Source organism: Balaenoptera borealis, assembly GCF_965194805.1.
Source record: "Balaenoptera borealis genome assembly, chromosome: 10".
Classification (NCBI taxonomy): Eukaryota; Metazoa; Chordata; class Mammalia; order Artiodactyla; family Balaenopteridae; genus Balaenoptera; species Balaenoptera borealis.
Window position 1 is genome coordinate 110172735 of NC_138874.1, and position 19287 is coordinate 110192021.

Below are 19287 nucleotides of genomic sequence, written 5' to 3' on the forward strand. Positions count from 1 at the left end.
CCCAAAACCTCCCTGCTGAAAGTCGCCTGGGTGCACAGACAAAGCCCCCAGGCCTCACCCCATCACCCTGGCGAGGGTCATCCTCAGGGCAGGCTGGTCTAGACTCAGAATTCATCTCCCCCTGGGACTTTGGGGAGCTGGTGTCCAGCTCTGCATCCGGGATGACGCAGCCACGAGTCACCCACCAGATTCAAACCAAACCTGAGCTGGAAATAAGGACTGGGTCAGCCTGGCGGCAGCTTCGGCCAGCAAAAGGCTGCCATCCATCCCTCCTGGAAGCTCGACTTCCTGCTCCCTCGCGTGTGAGGGTTTGTCCCAATGGCATCGTCTCAGGGGCCCTTTGGGGACATTTTCTCTGAAGAACAAATGATATGGGGACGTATGTATACGTATAGCTGATTCACTTTGTTATACAGCAGAAACTAACACACCATTGTAAAGCAATTATACTCCAGTAAAGATGTTAAAAAATAATCATAATAAAAATTTTTTAAAATAATAAAATAAAATAAGAACAAATGAGAACACTTAGGAGACATTAGGACAGAAGGGGCTCAACCAGGGAAAAGATGCTGGGACCCTATTTACAATTAACCTTCTCCACGTAATCCACAGTCACCAGACACTGACTGAGACTACATTGTCATGATTTAAACGACATAGATGAGGCGCGTGGCCAGCCGAGCTTCCCAGCACAAGAGCCAAGGCCAAGGTCCCTTCAGGCTGGGAAAATAAAACATGCAGGCCACAGCTCCCCTTAAAGAAGCAAAAGATGGTGAGGTGGCGGGGTGTCTGGGTCCCCTGCCGTGGGAATTGGGGCTGCAGTTTCGGTGGAAGGAGCCAAAGTGAGGAAACCACTGTCAGTCAGGCCCTGATTCCGCACCTGGCTTGGCTGCTGGAGACTGGTTTACCCCAGAACTGCAGACATTGGTCAAAGCGGATGGTGGGGATGGCTAAGGACCTATCCTGAAACGGCAGTGGCCACAACTCAACAGTGGAAACAAAACCCTCCCTTCTGAAGTGGAGGATTGAAGATCGCTATGGACTGAACTGTGTTCCCCTAAATCCGGGTGTTGAAGCCCTAACTCCCAATATGGGATGGCATTTGGAATGGGGCCTCTGGGAGGTAATCAGGTTCAGATGAGGTCATGAGGGTGGACCCCCCACGGTGGGATTGGTGTCCTTATAAGAATAGACACCAGGGATCTCTCTCTTCCTCGTGAGGAGAGAGCGAGAAGGTGGGGCTGTCTGAAACCTGGGGAGAGGGCCCTCACCAACATCCCAACCCCGCTGGCACCCTGATCTTGGACTTCCAGCCATTAGAATGATAAGAAATGTCTATTGTTTAAGCCCCCCAGTCTGCGTAACTTTGTTATGGCGGCCAGAGCTAAGGCAAAGGTGACCAGAGAACAATTATTGGGATGTTTGACACTTTTCTTTTTAAAAAGCACTGCTGGGACTTCCCTGGCGGTCCAGTGGTTAAGACTCCACGCTTCCACTGTGGGGGGCACGGGTTCCATCCCTGGTCGGGGAACTAAGATCTCACATGCCGGGCAGTGCAGCAAATAAATAAATAATAAATAAATTTTAAAAATAAAAAGCACTGCTGTCCAGGAGGTCACGTTACGATCAGGCCTACAAGGAACCACATCAGGTAGAAAATCGTCAGTGGCTGAATGCCCCTCCCCACTCCTGAGAGAACTTTCCAGAACCTCCATCTGTGTTGTGGGAGGCACCCCTTCTTCGTGTGTGAACACCCGCAGGTGTCTCTCCCACAAAGCCGGTCGTAACAGGAGAATGTGAACGGAAGGGGTAAGGATGGTTAGGGTGGGTGAGTTAATACGATATTTCATCCTTGGCATCTCCAACTGATTTCTCAGCAAAACCCAGACAGTTTTTAAGATTTTATGAACTACTGGGGGCTTCTCAGAACATGAGCCCGTGGAAGGGTGTAGGGGAATACTAATATTCAGCCAGAGCCTCTTCATTACCTGACTCCCTCTCCGAACTGCCTGGGCCGGTCCCACACACCTAACAATGCGCCCCCTTCTTCCCAGTAAACAGCTCTTCATGAGCCCCTGAAAGTCTTTCTGGGTTTGTTTTGGCCACCAAGCCTCCCCTCCGGCACTGAGGCCTCTAGTTGGGTGACCCCGGAGCCCCTGGGTTCCAGCCAGGGCACAGGCCTGGGGTGCAAGGCTTAGGGGCACCAGACACTTTGTAATCGAGAAAAGTATTTTAATGCAATATGCTAAAAAATCAAAATGAATCCCAAAAAATGATGAACAAAGTACCAAAAGTTTAAATAAAACCAGGATCCTCCAGGTACAACAAAAGGACATAAATGGTCCACATCCCAGGCCTGGTGAGGGGGCTCAGGGTCAAGCCTCAGAGCCAGGCTCCGGGCCCAGTCAGCCAGTCAGTCAGTCCTCCTTCTCACCGAGCTCATTCCCAGGAATCAGAGGCTCAGGGTCGCTGCAGGCCACAGCACCAGCCCCCTGAAGCAACCTGAAATGTCAACACCGGGAGCATTCCAGGGGCCGCGCTCCTAGCACTTAAAACATATACGGTGCCAAGCCACTGTGGTTTTGGTTCTTGATTTCCAGCCCATTATCGATTGATACTTTGCACAATTCAATAAAAAATAAATTTCTAGAAAAATGACATACAAAAGACATACAAAATGTAAGCCAACTTTTTAATTATATTTTATTATATATTATATTATTGCATTCAGCGGATAATTACTCGTTCAAATGCCTGTCATGTTCCTAAACGCCTGCTCTCAATCTCTCAGCTTACCTGGTCATTAACAGCCCGTGCCCCAGCTGGTCCCCGGGCCGTGTACTGACAACCACAGACCTGGTTCAGGCCCTGCCTGGCCCAGCTTCCCTTCCAGGAAGCAGGGGGTTCGAGGTTGGCGGTGGGGGGGTGTCCTGGGGCTCAGTGGGGGCCGAAAGTGTTCCCATCTCTATTCACATGCAAGTCAGAAATCACTGGGTTTTCGTCCCTCAAAAGGCCCATCAGCAGTTTGTCCCCAGTGATGGAAGCTGCGTCCCGTGTGCCTCACAAGATCAAGGACACGGAGACTGAGGGCTACAGGGAGTCGCCCCCTCCACCCCATCACCTGCACCATCACCTTCCTCCTTCTCAATCCAGATCCTATTGGCTAATTCCGGAAGCCCTTCCAGGCCGGAGCCCAGATCAGGGGACTCTCTGCCTGCGACCTCGGAGGCTTGGTGTCTCCGCCTTGTCACCCCGCAGTTGGAACAGCTGGGCAGCTTCCCCCGGGCTCAGCCTGCCGGGCCAGGGAGACCCTGAACCTCTCCTTCCCTGAGCAGATGCAAGATGCTCAGCAGCAAAGGTGCCTGGGGCTCCTTTCTAGGAGATCAGATGCCAACGAGGGGTCAGAGATTAATGGGCATAAGAACACTACCACTGATAGAACAGCCATCTTTCATGGAGGACTTACGTGAACAGGCAATGAGCCAAATGCCTTTAACAATGATCCAAGCTCATCCTTACAACTGTGAGATGGGGGTTATTATCAGGCCCATTTTACAGATGAGGAAATAGAGATGTAGGTGACTTGCCCAAAGGCTCAGAGCATGAGTGACAGAGCTGGAATCCTCCCATGTGACCCCCATGTGGGTCTTGTCTCAGAGCAAAGCCGAGTGGAGCCGGCCAGGGGACACCCAGGTGGGAAAGACAATGTGTGCCTCACCAGGGTCACTCTTCTGGTGGCAGCCCCTGTGGTCAGCCCTGGCCCTCTGGTGGCTTCTCTGTCACCAAGGCACCAGCCACCTCAATCCAGCTCCCCTGGGCACCAAAGACCAAGACTTTCCCTTCAATGGGACTATCCCAGACATGAGGGAAAGCTGTGCAAGACAACGTGGGAAAGGCACTGTGGTCGAGTGCGAGCCTGGAACGCAGGCAGAGGAACTCGGACTCTGCCCTGTTTCCCGGGCAAGGGAGGGAGGTGTCATTAGGGCTGTGCCTGCGACAGCGAGGAGAGATGGAGCGGGAGATGGCACAGCGGGGGTCCAGGTGCGGAGATGCAGCCTGAACCAGGGAGAGCAGGTGGGGGTGGGAGGAGAGGACGGAGGCCCGGCCATCGCAGGGGAGTGGCAGGTCCTGAGGCTGAGGGACAGACAAGTGACAGTCCCCTCTCCAAGGGCCTCACACAGACCTCTCTACCCCTTCAGCCCTTTCCAGGTTGGTTTCCTAAACACCATGGATGTGAAATCACTTTCCAAAACCGCTCTGCCCAGTTCAAATTGCCTGCTGAGGTGGCAACATTCCACCAGGGCATCCGCCAGCAGGGTGACCGGCTACCCACTCACAGAAGTAGCACGAAGGGCCGACATCAATAACACGCTGGAGTCCAGAATCGGCCCCAAAGAGCGAGGGCTCAGGGGCGAGGACCGCAGCGAGGAACCCCCTCCAGAGAACCCAGCCAGGAGCAGGAGGGGGCCTGTCCTGTGAGTTGCAGGGGGCTGGGGCAGTGCAGCAGGAGTGGCCCAGCCATCCCCTCAGGGCACACACATGGCTTCATTTTGTAAAACGTGGCTTATATCTTGAGAAAATTACACGAGTCATCATCTAATATGCGGGCTGGGACAGTAAAAATTCAGTCTCCTTTCTGGGACTCAGACTGCCAGACTCAGGCCCCTCCAGGTTTCACAGCAAGTCTCTTAGGTAAGAATGTGCCAGGTGGAGCCTTACTGGGAAATGATCCGGGTGTCCAAAGGCCTCACACATTCTCAGCCATGTGTGGGAGAAACAGAAAAGCCACAGCCAGGACTCGGCAGAGGGGCCGGGCCCAGCACATCCATGCAGAGCGTTTCCAGATGTTTCATGTGATTCTCACTAAAGGTGGGCTGATCAGCCCATTTTATTTATTTATTTATTTATTTATTTTAATAGAAAACACTGATTTTTTTTTTTAATTTATTTAGTTTTGGCTGCATTGGGTCTTTGTTGCTGCACTCGGGCTTTCTTTACTTGCAGCGAGCGGGGGGTTACTCTTCGTTGCAATGCGTGGGCTTCTCATTGCGGTGGCTTCTCTTGTTGCGGAGCACGGGCTCTAGGCGCGCGGGTTTCAGTAGTTGTGGCACGTGGGCTCAGTAGTAGTGGCTCGCGGGCTCTAGAGCACAGGCTCAGTAGTTGTGGCACACGGGCTTAGTTGCTCCGCGGCATGTGGGATCTTCCCGGACCAGCGCTCAAACCCGTGTTCCCTGCATTGGCAGGTGGATTCTTAACCACTGCGTCACCAGGGAAGCCCTCAGCCCATTTTAAAGATTAGGAAACTGAGGTCCACAGAGATCAGCAATGGGTGACGCAGAGGTAAGAATCAGAGCCAAGACTGAGTTCCAGTTCTTTAAAGGCCTAGAAAATGATTCTCTGCTTTGGAATTGTGTTGTCCACTGCAGACGAAGCACGTTGGCTTTCTCAGAGATCACCTTCTCCTGGAAAGTGTCTCCTTTCAGTTAAAATTGAAATATGAAAGCCTACACAAGCTCTCACATGGCCCAGGTAGAGGGGAGGTTGGTGTGCTGAGACGCGCCCGTCAGAATCCACAGCAGAGCAGACACCAGCCACGTGTCTTTCATTTGACTGGGCTCTTCCAAGAGGCTCCTCCTGTTGGCACCGTGGAAGGCTTGGGACAGCCTGCTCCCTCCCCGCCGGGACCAGCTCCCATGTCCCCTGTGTTTCCTCTGCTGATGAACCAAGGGGAGGCCCTGCTCCACCCCCACCCCATTCGGGGCTAAACAGAAAGAAAAGAGGGAATGAGCAAACGTCACCTCTGAGAGCAGGTGCCGACCTGAGGCCCTGGGGACTCTTGGGAGATGTCTACCCAGACCTGAAGAGGGAGGGCCAGCGCCTGGCACGTGGTAGACAAAAACGTGTTATTGATGAGAAAAATGCCAGACAGTGGGAAAGAAAGCCATTCTCAGGTTCCACGTGAGGTGAGTGCCAAGAAGTTTGAAGGAGTGATTCTGAGTGCAGCAAAGAACTAAGATTAATTCGTAAGATAATTCCTAAAATAGAACTGTGCCTTCCAGGACAACAAGATGATCGGGACTTGGAGAGACCTGGATGACCATCTGACCCCCTCCCCCATCCCCAACTTTTGTGGAGAGGCTGTTAGGAGCCTCTGATCACTCCATAGGTGGGTCCAAACTTCCAGATGAGGATGGGAAGGGCTGGCTGAGCCGCAGCTTTGGGTGGGAGACTGCAGCCGAGATGGCGCTGCTTAAATGCTCCTGCAGAGGAAGGAAAGCAACGGCACGAATGAACTAAGATTGCCCCAGAAGATAGCAGAGATACGCTTCAAGTGCACACCCAGCCTATTATAACCTGCTGATACCAGGTGCAGAGGCTACAGTGACATTTTAAAAAATAATAATTTCCCAGACTGATCACTGTATTCACAAAACCCAGCCAGCTGTCCAGGGCACTGTTCCAATGGAGGAAGGAAAAGTCCTACAGGATGTAGGACAATTTTATCCCCCAAGAAACACGCAGGAAATGAAAGAGTCTGAACATTGGCTCTGGCCAAGGTGGGACGGGACTCCAGGGCCCTGCAAATGAGAGCGTGGCCTCGGGGGCAGAAGACCTGGGGCTGACGTGGGCTGCCAGTCACTAAGCCTCTATTTCTTCACCTATAGGACTGGGGCAACAGTATTGCCTTAAACATCGCTTGACTGTGAAGATTAAATTAGATGAGGTATATAAGAGTGTGCTTTGCAAATTGTAAAGTACCTACGAATAAATATATAAGGCCTTTAAAATAAGAAATGTATCTCTACCCACTCTTAAGGCACCAAGTCTCTCAGAGATAACAATGAAAACTGAAACAAAATACAACACACCAGAAGCAGGGCAAAAACAGAGACTTTATGTCCTTACCAGAATCCAAGGACCTGAATTTAGTTCGCAGTCTCAGCTTGCCATCTGTGTGACCTTGGGCAAGTCATTCTCCTCGTTTATAAAACAAGGAAGTAGGAACTGGAAAACCTCCAGGGTCCCTTCTAGGCCAAAAGTTTTATGAATCTGTACTCTGTGCTACCTGCATAAGCTTCTGGGGAAAATGCATCAAGTAGTATTTCCTATGAAATCACCATGAGCTAGCTAAAATTGCTTTACACATTTGCTTTGCAATTTCTTTTCTCCTTCTACCCCATCTCTATCTGCTGGAGTATCGTCTACCATACACCTAGAGGAGCAAAATGATATAATTAATAAGGTTAAATTAATAGGTAGATGCTGACTTTTGTGCCTCACAAGGAGAGAATATACCTTTTTCTCAAATGTATATTGATGGAGCATTTGCAAAAACTTATACTTACTTGTCCAAAAAGATAACTCCTCTAAATTACAAAGAGCAGAAATTGTACAAGCCATTCTCCAAACCACAAAATCCAACAAAAGCTAGACTGGAATGCTGAAAGCCTGAAAACCAAAAGTAGGTAGATAGATAGATAGATAGATAGACAGACAGACAGATAGACAGATAGACAACCCATCTGAAAACTAAAATAGTCTTCCTTTTGGGTTCAGAAAATGAATTATAAATACAACAGAAAATTAGAACATGACTTGTCAAAACTTATCACATACCATCAAAGCTGTGTTTGGAGGTAAATTCATAATATAAAGATGCCTTCATTATTACAATAAAACAACACAGTTTCCACTTCTGGGATGACTGAGAGAGTAACTCCATGGAACCAGCAAAGCTGGCAAAAACTATTTAAAAAAAAAAAAAAAGGACAACCATTTAAAGTCTCTGGGAACTGTCCTAAGGGCATGTGACAAACAAAGAAACATCTACTCAGCAAAATCTACTAAAACTCAGTAAGAACAGCAAGAGTCTGTGGCATTTCAGCCACAACCTGCTCTCTCCCTTCCCCACTCAATCTCAGCTTGACAGAAGCTTCCCTCCACATGGGTGTGGCCAAGAAGTCGGGGCTCCCTCACCCTTCAAATCCTAATAAAGGCTTACATATCTCACCAGGAGGGACAGGCCACCAGCATGTCTCATTCCCCCCAACTCCAAGTTGAGAAGGCTAAATTCCTGGTGAGTGTGACCGAGAGGTTGGGACAACCTTCCTCCAGGCCACTGTCACGGGACAGAGGCTCTACCCCAGGCCGGGCAGACCCAGAGGACTGGGCCCCCAACCGCCTCACCACAGCTTGCTCATGGGGCACAGTTTCCAAGAATAGGCAAGCTGAGGAGGCCAGAAGCACCCAGAACTAGAGCTCAGAGAGTTGGCACAGGGGAGATTCAATCCATGAGAAAAGAAAGCTCTCTGAAGTGCTCCCAAAGGAAATGACTTTATTTAAAACAGAATGTGAGGAAGTTCATGCCTAAGGGCACTCTTGAAAACAACATCCTCTCTTAGTTAAGAACAATAAGCCAATCCCAAGCTAGATAGTTCACCAGAGAGAACCAGGCAAAGAGACAGACAAGAAGAGCCCTCCTGGGCTCCAAACAAACCTCAAAACTGGCCTCACAATCTACCCCTGCCTGAATTGGTGTTTTTTTTTCTCATTTAACTTTTTTAATGGGTCTCAAATTCTGTGACAGATTTTTGGTCAAGTTGTTTCCATTAAAATGTACTGATTTTAAAAACTAATAACTTAAAACTGCCACACACAAAACAAATGGTCCACAAAACATTCTCCTTTCCTTCTGAAGGTTTTACGATGCATTGTTATCACTAACCAGTCTTTTGCTACTAAACTTAAATGGCCGAGTGAGACAAACAGTTCTGAGACCGTTCTTCCACCACTGATTAAGACTGGGGTGGCAGGTATTGGGGATAATATTCATTTAGCCTTCTGAGCTTTCTGAGCAGACTTGGTGACCTTGCCAGCTCCAGCTCCCTTCTTGTTCACTGCTTTGATGACACCCACAGCAACCGTCTGTCTCATGTCACCAACAGCAAAACAGCCCCGAGGAGGATAGTCAGAGAAGCTCTCAACACACGTGGGTTTGCCAGGAAGCCATATCAACGATGGCAGCATCACCCGGTTTCAGAATTTGGGGCCAACGTCCAGCTTTTTCCCAGAACGACGATCAGTCTTCTCCTTCAGCTCAGCAAACTTGCAGGCAATGTGAGCTGTTTGACAGTCCAGCACAGGTGCATATCCAGCACTGACTTGGCCTGGATGGTTCAAGATAATCACCTGAGCTGTGAAGCCAGCTGCTTCCATCGGCGGGTCATTTTTGCTGTCACCAGCCACATTGCCACGACGAACATCTTTGACCAGACACGTTCTTGACATTGAAGCCCACATTGTCCCCAGGAAGGGCTTCACTCAAAACTTCATGGTGCGTTTCAACAGACTTCCCTTCAGTTGTCACGTTGACTGGAGCAAAGGTGACCACCATGCCAGGTTTGAGAACACCAGTCTCCACTCGACCCACAGGAACAATGCCAATACCACCAATTTTGTAGACGTCCTGCAGGGGCAAACGCAAGGGCTTGTCAGTTGGGCGAGTTGGTGGCAGGATGCAATCCAGAGCTTCAAGCAGTGTGGTCCCACTGGCATTGCCATCTTTTCGGGTGACTTTCCATCCCTTGAGCCACGGCATGTTAGCACTTGGCTCCAGCATGTTGTCACCATTCCTGCCAGAAATTGGCACAAATGCTGCTGTGTCGGGGTTGTAGCCAATTTTCTTAATGGAGGTGCTGACTTCCTTAACAGTTTCCTCGTATCTCTTCCGGCTGCAGGGTGGCTCAGTGGAATCCGTTTTGTTAACTCCAACAATGAGTTGTTTCACACCCAGAGTGTAGGCCAGAAGGGCATGCTCAGGGGTCTGCCCATTCTTGGAAACATTAGATGAAAAATTCACCAGCACCAGCTTCAAATTCACCAGCACACGCAGCAACAATTCACCAGCACCAGCAGCAACAATCAGCACAGCACAGTCAGCCTGGGATGTGCCTATGATCGTGTTTTTGATGAAGCCTCTGTGTCCTGGGGCATCAGTGATGGTCACATAGTACTTGCTGGTCTCGAATTTCCAAAGGGAGATATCACTGGTGATACCACTCTCGCGTTCAGCTTTCAGTTTGTCCAAGATCCAGGTGTACTTGAAGGAGCTCTTTCCCATCTCGGCAGCCTCCTTCTCAAACTTTTCAATGGTTTTCTTGTCGATCCCACCACATTTGTAGATCAGATGGCCAGTAGTGGTAGACTTCCCCTAATCTACCTGTCCAATGACAACGATGTTGATGTGGGTCTTCTCCTTTCCCATTTTTGCTTAGGTTTAGCAGTGGTTTTCACCACACCTGTGTCCTGGCGGCAAACCTGTTGCGAAAAAGCCCCCTGCTTGAATTTAATGGGATCAGGCTGTGGAGCAATCTATGTCCCTGGACAGTTTTGAAAACAATAGAGCAATCAGCAGGTGGACTCTCTTACCTCCTGCTGGGCTGGGTGTATTCCCAATTGAAGCAAACAGCTTAACAAAGAAATCCCACTACTGGGCATATACCCTGAGAAAACCATAATTCAAAAAGAGTCATGTACCAAAATGTTCATTGCAGCTCTATTTACAATAGCCAGGACATGGAAACAACCTAAGTATCCATCATCGGATAAATGAATAAAGAAGATGTGGCCCATATATACAATGGAATATTACTCAGCCATAAAAAGAAACGAAATTGAGTTATTTGTAGTGAGGTGGATGGAGTTAGAATCTGTCATACAGAATGAAGTAAGTCAGAAAGAGAAAAACAAATACAGTATGCTAACACATATATATGGAATCTAAGGAAAAAAGAAAAAAAAAAAAAGAAGGTCATGAAGAACCTAGTGGCAAGATGGTAATAAAGACACAGACCTACAAGAGAATGGACTTGAGGATATGGGGAGGGGGAAGGGTAAGATGTGACAAAGTGAGAGAGTGGCATGGACATATATACACTACCAAATGTAAAATAGATAGCTAGTGGGAAGCAGCTGCATAGCACAGGGAGATCAGCTCTGTGCTTTGTGACCACCTAGAGGGGTGGGATAGGGAGGGTGGGAGGGAGGGAGATGCAAGAGGGAAGAGATATGGGAACATATGTATATGTATAACTGATTCACTTTGTTATAAAGCAGAAACTAACACACCTTTGTAAAGCAATTATACTCCAATAAAGATGTTAAAAAAAAAAAAAAAGAAAGAAATCAGAAAAAGACACAATCAAAGACAGCCCTGCTAAGACCACCGTCATCCCAGGGTGGTGGGCTCATGCTCATGCCCAAGGCTGTACCCTCTGAGGATAATGAAGGCTCTAAAATTTTTTTTTTTTAACGTCTTTATTGGAGTATAATTGCTTTACAATGTTGTGTTCGTTTCTGCTGTATAACAAAGTGGATCAGCTATATGTATACCTATATCCCCATATCCCCTCCCTCTTCAGCCTCCCTCCCACCCTCCCTATCCCATCCCTCTAGGTGGTCACAGAGCAGCGAGCTGATCTCCCTGTGCTATGCAGCTACTTCCCACTAGCTATCTATTTTACATTTGGTAGTGTATATATGTCCATGCTACTCTCTCACCTCGTCCCAGCTTCCCCGTCCCCACCCTCCCTTTCCTCAAGTCCATTCTCTACGTCTGCATCTTTATTCCTGTCCTGCCCCTAGGTTCATCAGAACCTTTATATATATATATGTGGGGGGGGGTGTTAGCATACGGTATTTGTTTTTCTCTTTCTGACTTACTTCACTCTGTATGACAGACTCTAACTCCATCCACCTCACTACAAATAACTCAATTTCATTTCTTTTTACAGCTGAGTAATATTCCATTGTATATATGTAAGGCTCTAAAATTGATTGCGGTGGTGGATGCACAATTCGGGGAATATACTAAAAACCATTGAGCTGTACACTTTATTTTTTTATTTTTAAAAACATTTTATTGGCCTATAGTCGACTTACAATGTTGTGTTAATTTCAGATGTGCAGCAAAGTGATTCAATTATACATATACATATATTCGTTCTTTTTCAGATTCTTTTCCCATATAGGCTAATACAGAATACTGAGTAGAGTTCCCTGTGTTAGAGCTGTGCCCTTTAAATGGATGAACTATATGATAGGTGAATTGCATCTCAACAAAATTGTTAATAAAAAAGGAATACAAAAAGTGAATGACCTCCATATTCATCGCAGTATTATTTCAAAGAATCCAGTCTTAAGAAAGAAAATAATGCAATAAAAACAAAACTAAATGACTTGGACAATTGAAAAGATGATGGAATTAATTTTAAAAAATAATTTTTGGACATCTTGCCACTCCTGTTTCTCTTTAAAACAGTCCGGATTTCTACGAAATGGTTTCAAGTGCTCCCTGAAAAACCCTCATTTCTAAAGACCTTCTCTTATTTGACTCTGACTTTGAATGGAAAAGAATTTCCACTGGATGCTCCCAGGAGAGCATCTGTTCCCTCAGAGCCCTGCTGTATCTTATTCCTCTGAGTAATTCCTTATCAAGTGCCCCACAGGTGGGGCTGCCCATCCTGGGTTTTGCAGTTCCACCATCAATATGGCCCACACCCAGACGTGATACAAGTGCAGCTTCCCAGACAGCCTGGGAGAAGCCAGTACTCAGCTCCAAAGGCTTCTGGTCAGATCCCAGCCCTGGGAAAGAACCTCATTTTCCCAAAGATCCTTTGGACTAGGTCACCACCCGTTACAGTGTGATCAGAGGGATGTGAAACTACCTGCCTGAAGAAGAAATTCTCTCATTCAGGAACCTCAGGTCCATTAGATTCTATCACTTACTAGGCAGGTCATTTGGTCTCTCTGACCCTCAGTCTCCTCATCTGTGCAATGGGTGTACTATTGTAAGGATGAAATAAAATATTGTATGTGAGAGTGCTTGGGACCTACTTCCTTTCTTCCTCAACTGTGGGCCAGGGGCTCACACCACTCTCCTGTCCATTCTTTCGGCTGCCTTTGCTCCTGCTGGGGAGGAAGAAATTTTTCTCTACCCTTCTAGGTTCTTCTGGCAGGTCTAAGAAATAAATTGACATGAGAAAGATTAATAGGAGAAAATCAAACAAAAGTTTAACAACATATATACATGGGAGAGACCCAGGAAAACGGAATAACTCACCAAAATGGCCAAAGTCCTCACTAAAGACAACAGAGGATGTTGGGAGTAGCGGTTTGGGACTTCGAAGGGGAGAAAGGCAATTCACCTGGAGATGGAAAAGCACATGTTTAGTAAATAAATGTTTGCTGGGCCCTGAAGAGACAATGGGACACAGAGTAGACTCTGATCTCTAAGTGTTCCCCTACCACACCTAGTTTGTATTCTCTGCAGACGGCTGGTGATAGCTCTAGTCCTGTAATAGGCCCTCTATCTACATTTTTCAGGCGATTAGGGGGGTAGTTCAAAGTTTCTTCCTGAGTCTTTTGGGCGGTGATAATTTTCAGCTTGAAATAATCAACATGCCAGAGACATTTTGGGGTGACAAATTTTGTTCCCTACACTCTAAACAGACTCGATCCTATGCTTAGAGGTGGCCTGGGTTCCAAGGAACCCCAGGGTCTCCAATTAAAGGCTGCTTAGTCTGACAAACTTAAGTTCAACCAAAGGTGAGTGACCCAGAAAGTAACAACCGCATCCAATGAAATGGATAGGGACCATCGGGCCCCTGCCTCTTTTGTCTGCCGTCTGGGTTATGGAACCGAACCTAGTAGCCACAGCAGGGCTGGTGAGAGGTGACGGATGCCAGGCGCTGGATGCCCTTGACTAAATCCGATACCCACTGGTGTTTATAAACCCAGCTTCTGGAGATCTTCTCTGAAGGCCAAAACTCTTGGTCGGGTTGGAGGAAAATAATCCAATTGCCAAGACACAGCAACAGTGCCATCATGACTCCCCACATGAACCTGCTTCATCCAGCAGGGCACTGGCACAGCGGACTATTCAGCTGCCACCGCCGGTTCTCTCTGGATTGAGCAACAGAGCACAGAGATCTTCCGAGAGCCCACCCAGCAATGTTGCCCTGGCAAAGCCCCCGCCGCCTGGGGAGAATGTGGGGAGGGGGGAGGACTTGGGAGTCAACGTGAAATCTTAGAGCAGGGGGACACTCAGGCCACATCTCCTGCTGCTGATGGCAGGTGGACATGGTCCCCTCAGACCAGGCCACTGGACAAGGTCTAAGACAGCCGCTCTCCCAGGGAGCTCCGGGTCCCATTAGAGGTGCAGCAATCCTGAGGTTAGCCTGATTTTTCTCTCTACACAGCTGTGAAAGGACAGTTTTCCAGGCCCACAGCAGAGCCTGGCACCTCTGCAGAGCCGGGGGCAGAGAAGGGGACTCTGGGGCAGGAGTATTGCCGGGGAAGGTGAGGTCTCAACAGGATGGGAGATCTTCAGCCTTCTGACGCTGCTGATGCTCTGCTCTGGGGCCTGGTCACTGGGGGCTCCTCCCTCCTCTGACTCTGTCATGGATTGAATCATGTCCCCCCAAAAGATATGGTGAAGTCCCAACCCTTGGTACCTGTGAAGGTGACCTTATTTGGAAATAGGGTCTTTGCAGATGGTTCTAGCGAAGTTAAGATGAGCACCGGGGTAGGCCCTTCATCCAATATGATCAGTGTCCTTATAAGAGGAGCAGATTGAACACAGAGACACACAGGGAGAATGTCACGTGACGATGGAGATTGAAGCTGCAGGGAGAAGGCAAGGAAGGATCCTACCCAGAGTCTCGAGGGAGCACAGCCCCTCTGAACCCTAGCCTCTAGGACTCAACTCGGGCTCAACACAACTCTCTCATTGGGCTCCAGCGTGAACCTCCAAGTCAAGAGACTTCTAGTTATTTCTACTTTTTCAACAGCAGGAAGGAAAAAAACAACTTGGATCTGAAAAGCAGAGGGAGAATTAAGAAACTAAGAGACTGGATTTCTGTTGTCTTAAGCCACCCAGCACACAGGGCTTTGCTGCAGCTAACACGGGCCCCAAATTCTGAAGCCTAATCCCACCCACCACCTCTATCCACATCCCATGGGGACACAGAGACCGGGGTGGGGGGGGGGGCGGCGCCTGAGAATCCACGCTGGAGAAGGAAGTCAGCTGTGGGTGAGGGAGGTGGTCCAGGGGTGTGCAGGACAGGAGAGGGTGGGCACGACAGAGAAAGACAAGGGGGTGCTGTCTCCTGGCAGAGCAGGGCCCCAGAGAGTGGCATCAGGTAAACAGAGGACGCCTCAGATCCTTTCTAGCTGTGGACTCCGAAATGGCTGGGCCTAGGATCGAATCGTCTCCCCTCTGCTTTTTTTTTTTTTTTTTTTTTTTTTTAATTTATTTATTTATTTATGGCTGTGTTGGGTCTTCGTCTCTGTGCGAGGGCTTCCTCTAGTTGCAGCAAGCGGGGGCCACTCTCCATCGCAGTGTGCGGGCCTCCCACTATCGTGGCCTCTCTTGTTGCGGAGCACAGGCTCCAGACGCGCAGGCTTAGTAGTTGTGGCTCACGGGCCCAGTTGCTCCGCGGCATGTGGGATCCTCCCAGACCAGGGCTCGAACCCGTGTCCCCCGCATTGGCAGGCAGATTCTCAACCACTGCGCCACCAGGGAAGCCCTCCCCTCTGCTTTTTTGAAACTCTGGAGTTCCTGCCAACAGAACGAAAAGAAAGCCCCGAACACACGTATTTCCTATCTCAACATATATTTGATAACCCTGCCTTTCCCCAGACTATAAATGACTGCCCCCCCCACCCCCTGCCACGCTCACTCCGGGTTCAACACGACTCTCTCACTGCATCCAGCCTGAACCTCCAAGCCAGGAGAATTCCAGTTACTTCTAATTTTCCAGCAACGGGAAGGAAAAAAACAACTTGGATCTGAAGAGCAGAGGGAGAATTAAGAAAGTGCCTCAGCTCCAGGCATCTTTTTTTTTAACCGCTCACTGGGCAATGAATAATTTATAGCCAAGAATGTTTGTAGGGGGATAAAACTGTTGACAAGTCAAGAAAAACCTCTTAGCAGCCTAACGGAGCAATCCATCTTCAAGAAGCACGTTTCAAATGCATAGTTTGTGAAGACGCTGGTTGAGGTTGTTTCCTTTCTCCTTTTTTTTTTTTTTTTTTCCTTTTTTTATCTATATGGAAATCGGTGGGTGCTGAAATATATTTCACTTCAGCATGAACTGGGGCTGAATGATATCCCAGGCAAGAATTAAATCATCGCTTCATGCTGCAAGAAATAAACACCAAGCCAGGCAGAGACCCTCGGCGCCTGCAGGGGAGGAGAGCAGGGACTTCTGGGGAGCTGAACAGAGGTGTTGGTATTCCATGCAGGAGAGCATGCAAAGCCCAGGCTCAGACTCACCGGAGCAAGGGGGTGATGGATCCGGGAGAATGTTCCTCGGGGAGGGCCCCAAGCAAAGTGGTGGTGATTACACAGCTGAGACCTCCTCGTCTTTGAAGAGCCGGCATCCTCCCCAAGTCCTCCTAGATCTGGGCATCAGGAGGGCACTGTGGTTGGACCGAAGACAGTACGCCAAGAATCCTGACAGCTGCAGGGTCAGTCTTGTATCAAGCGCCTGCCATGTTCCAGGGCCAAGCTCCTTCTGGAGACTCTGTTGCTCGGTCCTCGTGTTGGCTCTCTGGCTGGTGCTGACTGGGCAGTTGGATCACTGCATGGCCCCCCTCTGCACCAGCAGGACAACTTGGGAGCCAGAGCTCCAGGAGGACTTGTAACATTGCTAAACATCACACAGCTACAGGATGATACAACCTGGCCTTGAACCTATGTCTCACCCACATGCTTATTCATCTCCCATGGTCTTATGGAGGCTGACTTGGTTTTCCAGAAATCGGCAGGTGTTAGGATGCCCCCCCATATTCTCACCCCCTCAATGCTCCCCCTACCTGCTTTGGGCCCCTGACTGACCAAGGTTCGAGTGGTTCAGTAGGCTGAGACCCAAGTCTAGACCACAGCCAAGCAGCTCCCCTGGGGACAGGACAGGTGAGCTTGGCACCATTCCTCGTAACTGTATTAATAATCCATTGCTGTGTAACAAATGACCCCACACTCAGCAGCTCTAAAACAACAAGCATTTTCTACCTCACGGTTTCTGCGCACTTGGATCCCAGGGGCAGCTTGTCTGAGTCCTCTTGTTCAGGGCCTCTCACAGGGCTGGAACCGAGGCGTCTGCTGGGGCTGCCGTCATTTCAAGGTTCAACTCTAAGCTCACCAACATGGCTGCTGCCAAGGTTCCGTTTATCACAAGGTGTTGGATTCATGGCCTCAGTTCCTCACTGGCTGTTGGCCGGAGACATCTCTCAGTTCTTGGCTATGTGGACCCCTCCACAGGGCAGCTCACAACGTGGCAGCTGGCTTCCCTCAGAACCAGCAAGAGAGCAAGAGTCACCCATAATGGAAGCCAGAGACTTTTGTAACGTAATCTCCAAGTGACACCCCATCAGGTGTGCCTTATTCTTTCACTAGAAGCAAGTCACTATGTCCAGTCCACAGTAGAGCAGAGGGCATTACATGATGGCATGAATGACCGGGAGGCTGGGATCGTTGGCAGCCATCTTGGAAGCTGCCTACCGCAATAACCAGCTGTATTTGTTATCTAGTGCTGCATAACAAATTAGCCCGAAGCTTCATGGCTTAAAACAGCAATATTGTTTATCACCTCTCACAGGCTCTGTGGTCAGGAATTCAGGAGCAGCTTGGCTGGACAGTCCTGTCTAGAAGTCTCTCATAGGACTGCAGTCAGATGTCAGCCAGGGCTACAGTCTTCTGAAGGCATGGCTGGGGCTGGAAGGTCCACTTCCAAGTGGCCCACTCACGTGGCTGGCAAGTTGATGCTGCCTGCTGGTGGGAATCCTCAGTCCCTTAGCACATGGGCCTTCCCACGGGGCTGCCTGAATGTCCTCACAGCACGGCGGCTGCCTTCCCAGGGCGTGCAATCCAAGAGATCAAGGCAGAAGCTACAGTGCTTTTATGACCCAGCCTCAGTGTTCAGTCACACACAATCACTTCAGCGGTGTTCTAGTGGTCACACAGGTCAGCCCTGTTCAGTGACAAAGTGGACCACACAAAGGCTTGAATACCTGGAGACGAGGATCACTGGGGGCCATCTCATAAGTCAACTACCACATTAACAGGGCAAGTCCACCACAGGGTGGAATCATAGTGCTGCAGCCAGGCTGAAAAGGGTACTGAACCCAAAGCCCAGGCATATCATACTCTCTGTAGTTTTCCTGAATGTGACTGGCTCTCCTGGGCCCACGTCTTTGTGATCTTCCCTCTACTTGTCATGCTTTCTCCCACAGTGAACTCCTACTTAACCTCCAAAGCCCAATTCAAATGTTACCTCCTCCATGAAGTCTTCTCTATTCCTCACACTACTCCCCTGACCTACCCCACCCACAGCATGGCTGTCTCCCCCTCTGTGGGTCCCTACGCAGCTTTTTAAATGCCTGTATTGCCAGCCCATATCTCAGCATCTGTCTGCTTACCCCATGTGCCTGGGATTCCAGGGACCACACACCTTCACCTGTGGATCCTGAGCGTCTGGCCAGCCCACCCATAGTGGGCACTCAGTCGCTGTATGATGGAGCCAATTAAATGACTTGCCACAGCTGCAGCTGGCCTGCTCCAGAGCTGCGCTGAGGCCAGAGGCAGGTCTCCTGCCTCCTCGGCCCTTTCCTACAGATAGTGGTGGGGCGCTTTAAACACATGTCCTGGGGTGAGCACCTCCCTGGAGCCCTCCCTCAGGCCCTGCCCTCACCCAGGGCCCCTGGTGAGGACCACCCTCGGCTGCCATCCCAGCTCCAGGAAGTGGACACTCCACCCTGCTCTTCATCCAGAGCCAATACACGCCACCTGATCCCCACCTGCCTCGCTCCCTGCTGCGGGGTCCATGGTAAACCTTGCCCCCAGTACTCCACCAAAGCTTAGCACAGGCTCTGACCCAGTGGAAGGTCCTCACGGGGTGGGGGCAGAGGGCAGGCGAGGAGTCCAAGACAGGGCTGAATGTGATCGATGAGCAAGTTTCAGACCAGAGGCCTTCCCGCTGCCCTGTGGGAAGAACTGCCTTCCTGCTTCCGGGAGGATTCGACCTATTGAATGCACAGATGCACAGGGACGCGTTGGTCACCTGAGCAGCTTTGTAACCAGGACCGGGCAGGAGGCTTGGTCCCCTCAGTCCTTCCTTCCTCCCCTTCTTCACCTGATGGAGAGGAAGACTTTCAGCTCAACAACACAGCACGGTTAGCCTGGAGGGCCCATCCATGCGGGCTTGTCTGGAGGCTGCTCCCCGC

General features: G+C 49.6%; 1 long non-coding RNA gene and 1 pseudogene across 3 annotated transcripts in view; both read right to left on the reverse strand.

The window, feature by feature from the left end:
• LOC309635759 overlaps positions 1–19287 on the reverse strand; it is a 150199-nt gene that overhangs the window by 17945 nt on the left and 112967 nt on the right. Inside the window, exon 8 of one of the 2 annotated variants that reach the window (XR_014248995.1) lies at positions 12898–13208. The exons of the other annotated variant lie outside the window; for it this stretch is intronic. This is a non-coding gene — a long non-coding RNA (uncharacterized lncRNA). The remainder of the gene's footprint in view (positions 1–12897; positions 13209–19287) is intronic. 2 annotated transcript variants of the gene reach the window in all.
• LOC309635750 (elongation factor 1-alpha 1 pseudogene) lies at positions 202–10282 on the reverse strand (annotated as a pseudogene). The gene has a single exon. The product of its transcript is annotated as an elongation factor 1-alpha 1 pseudogene (transcript).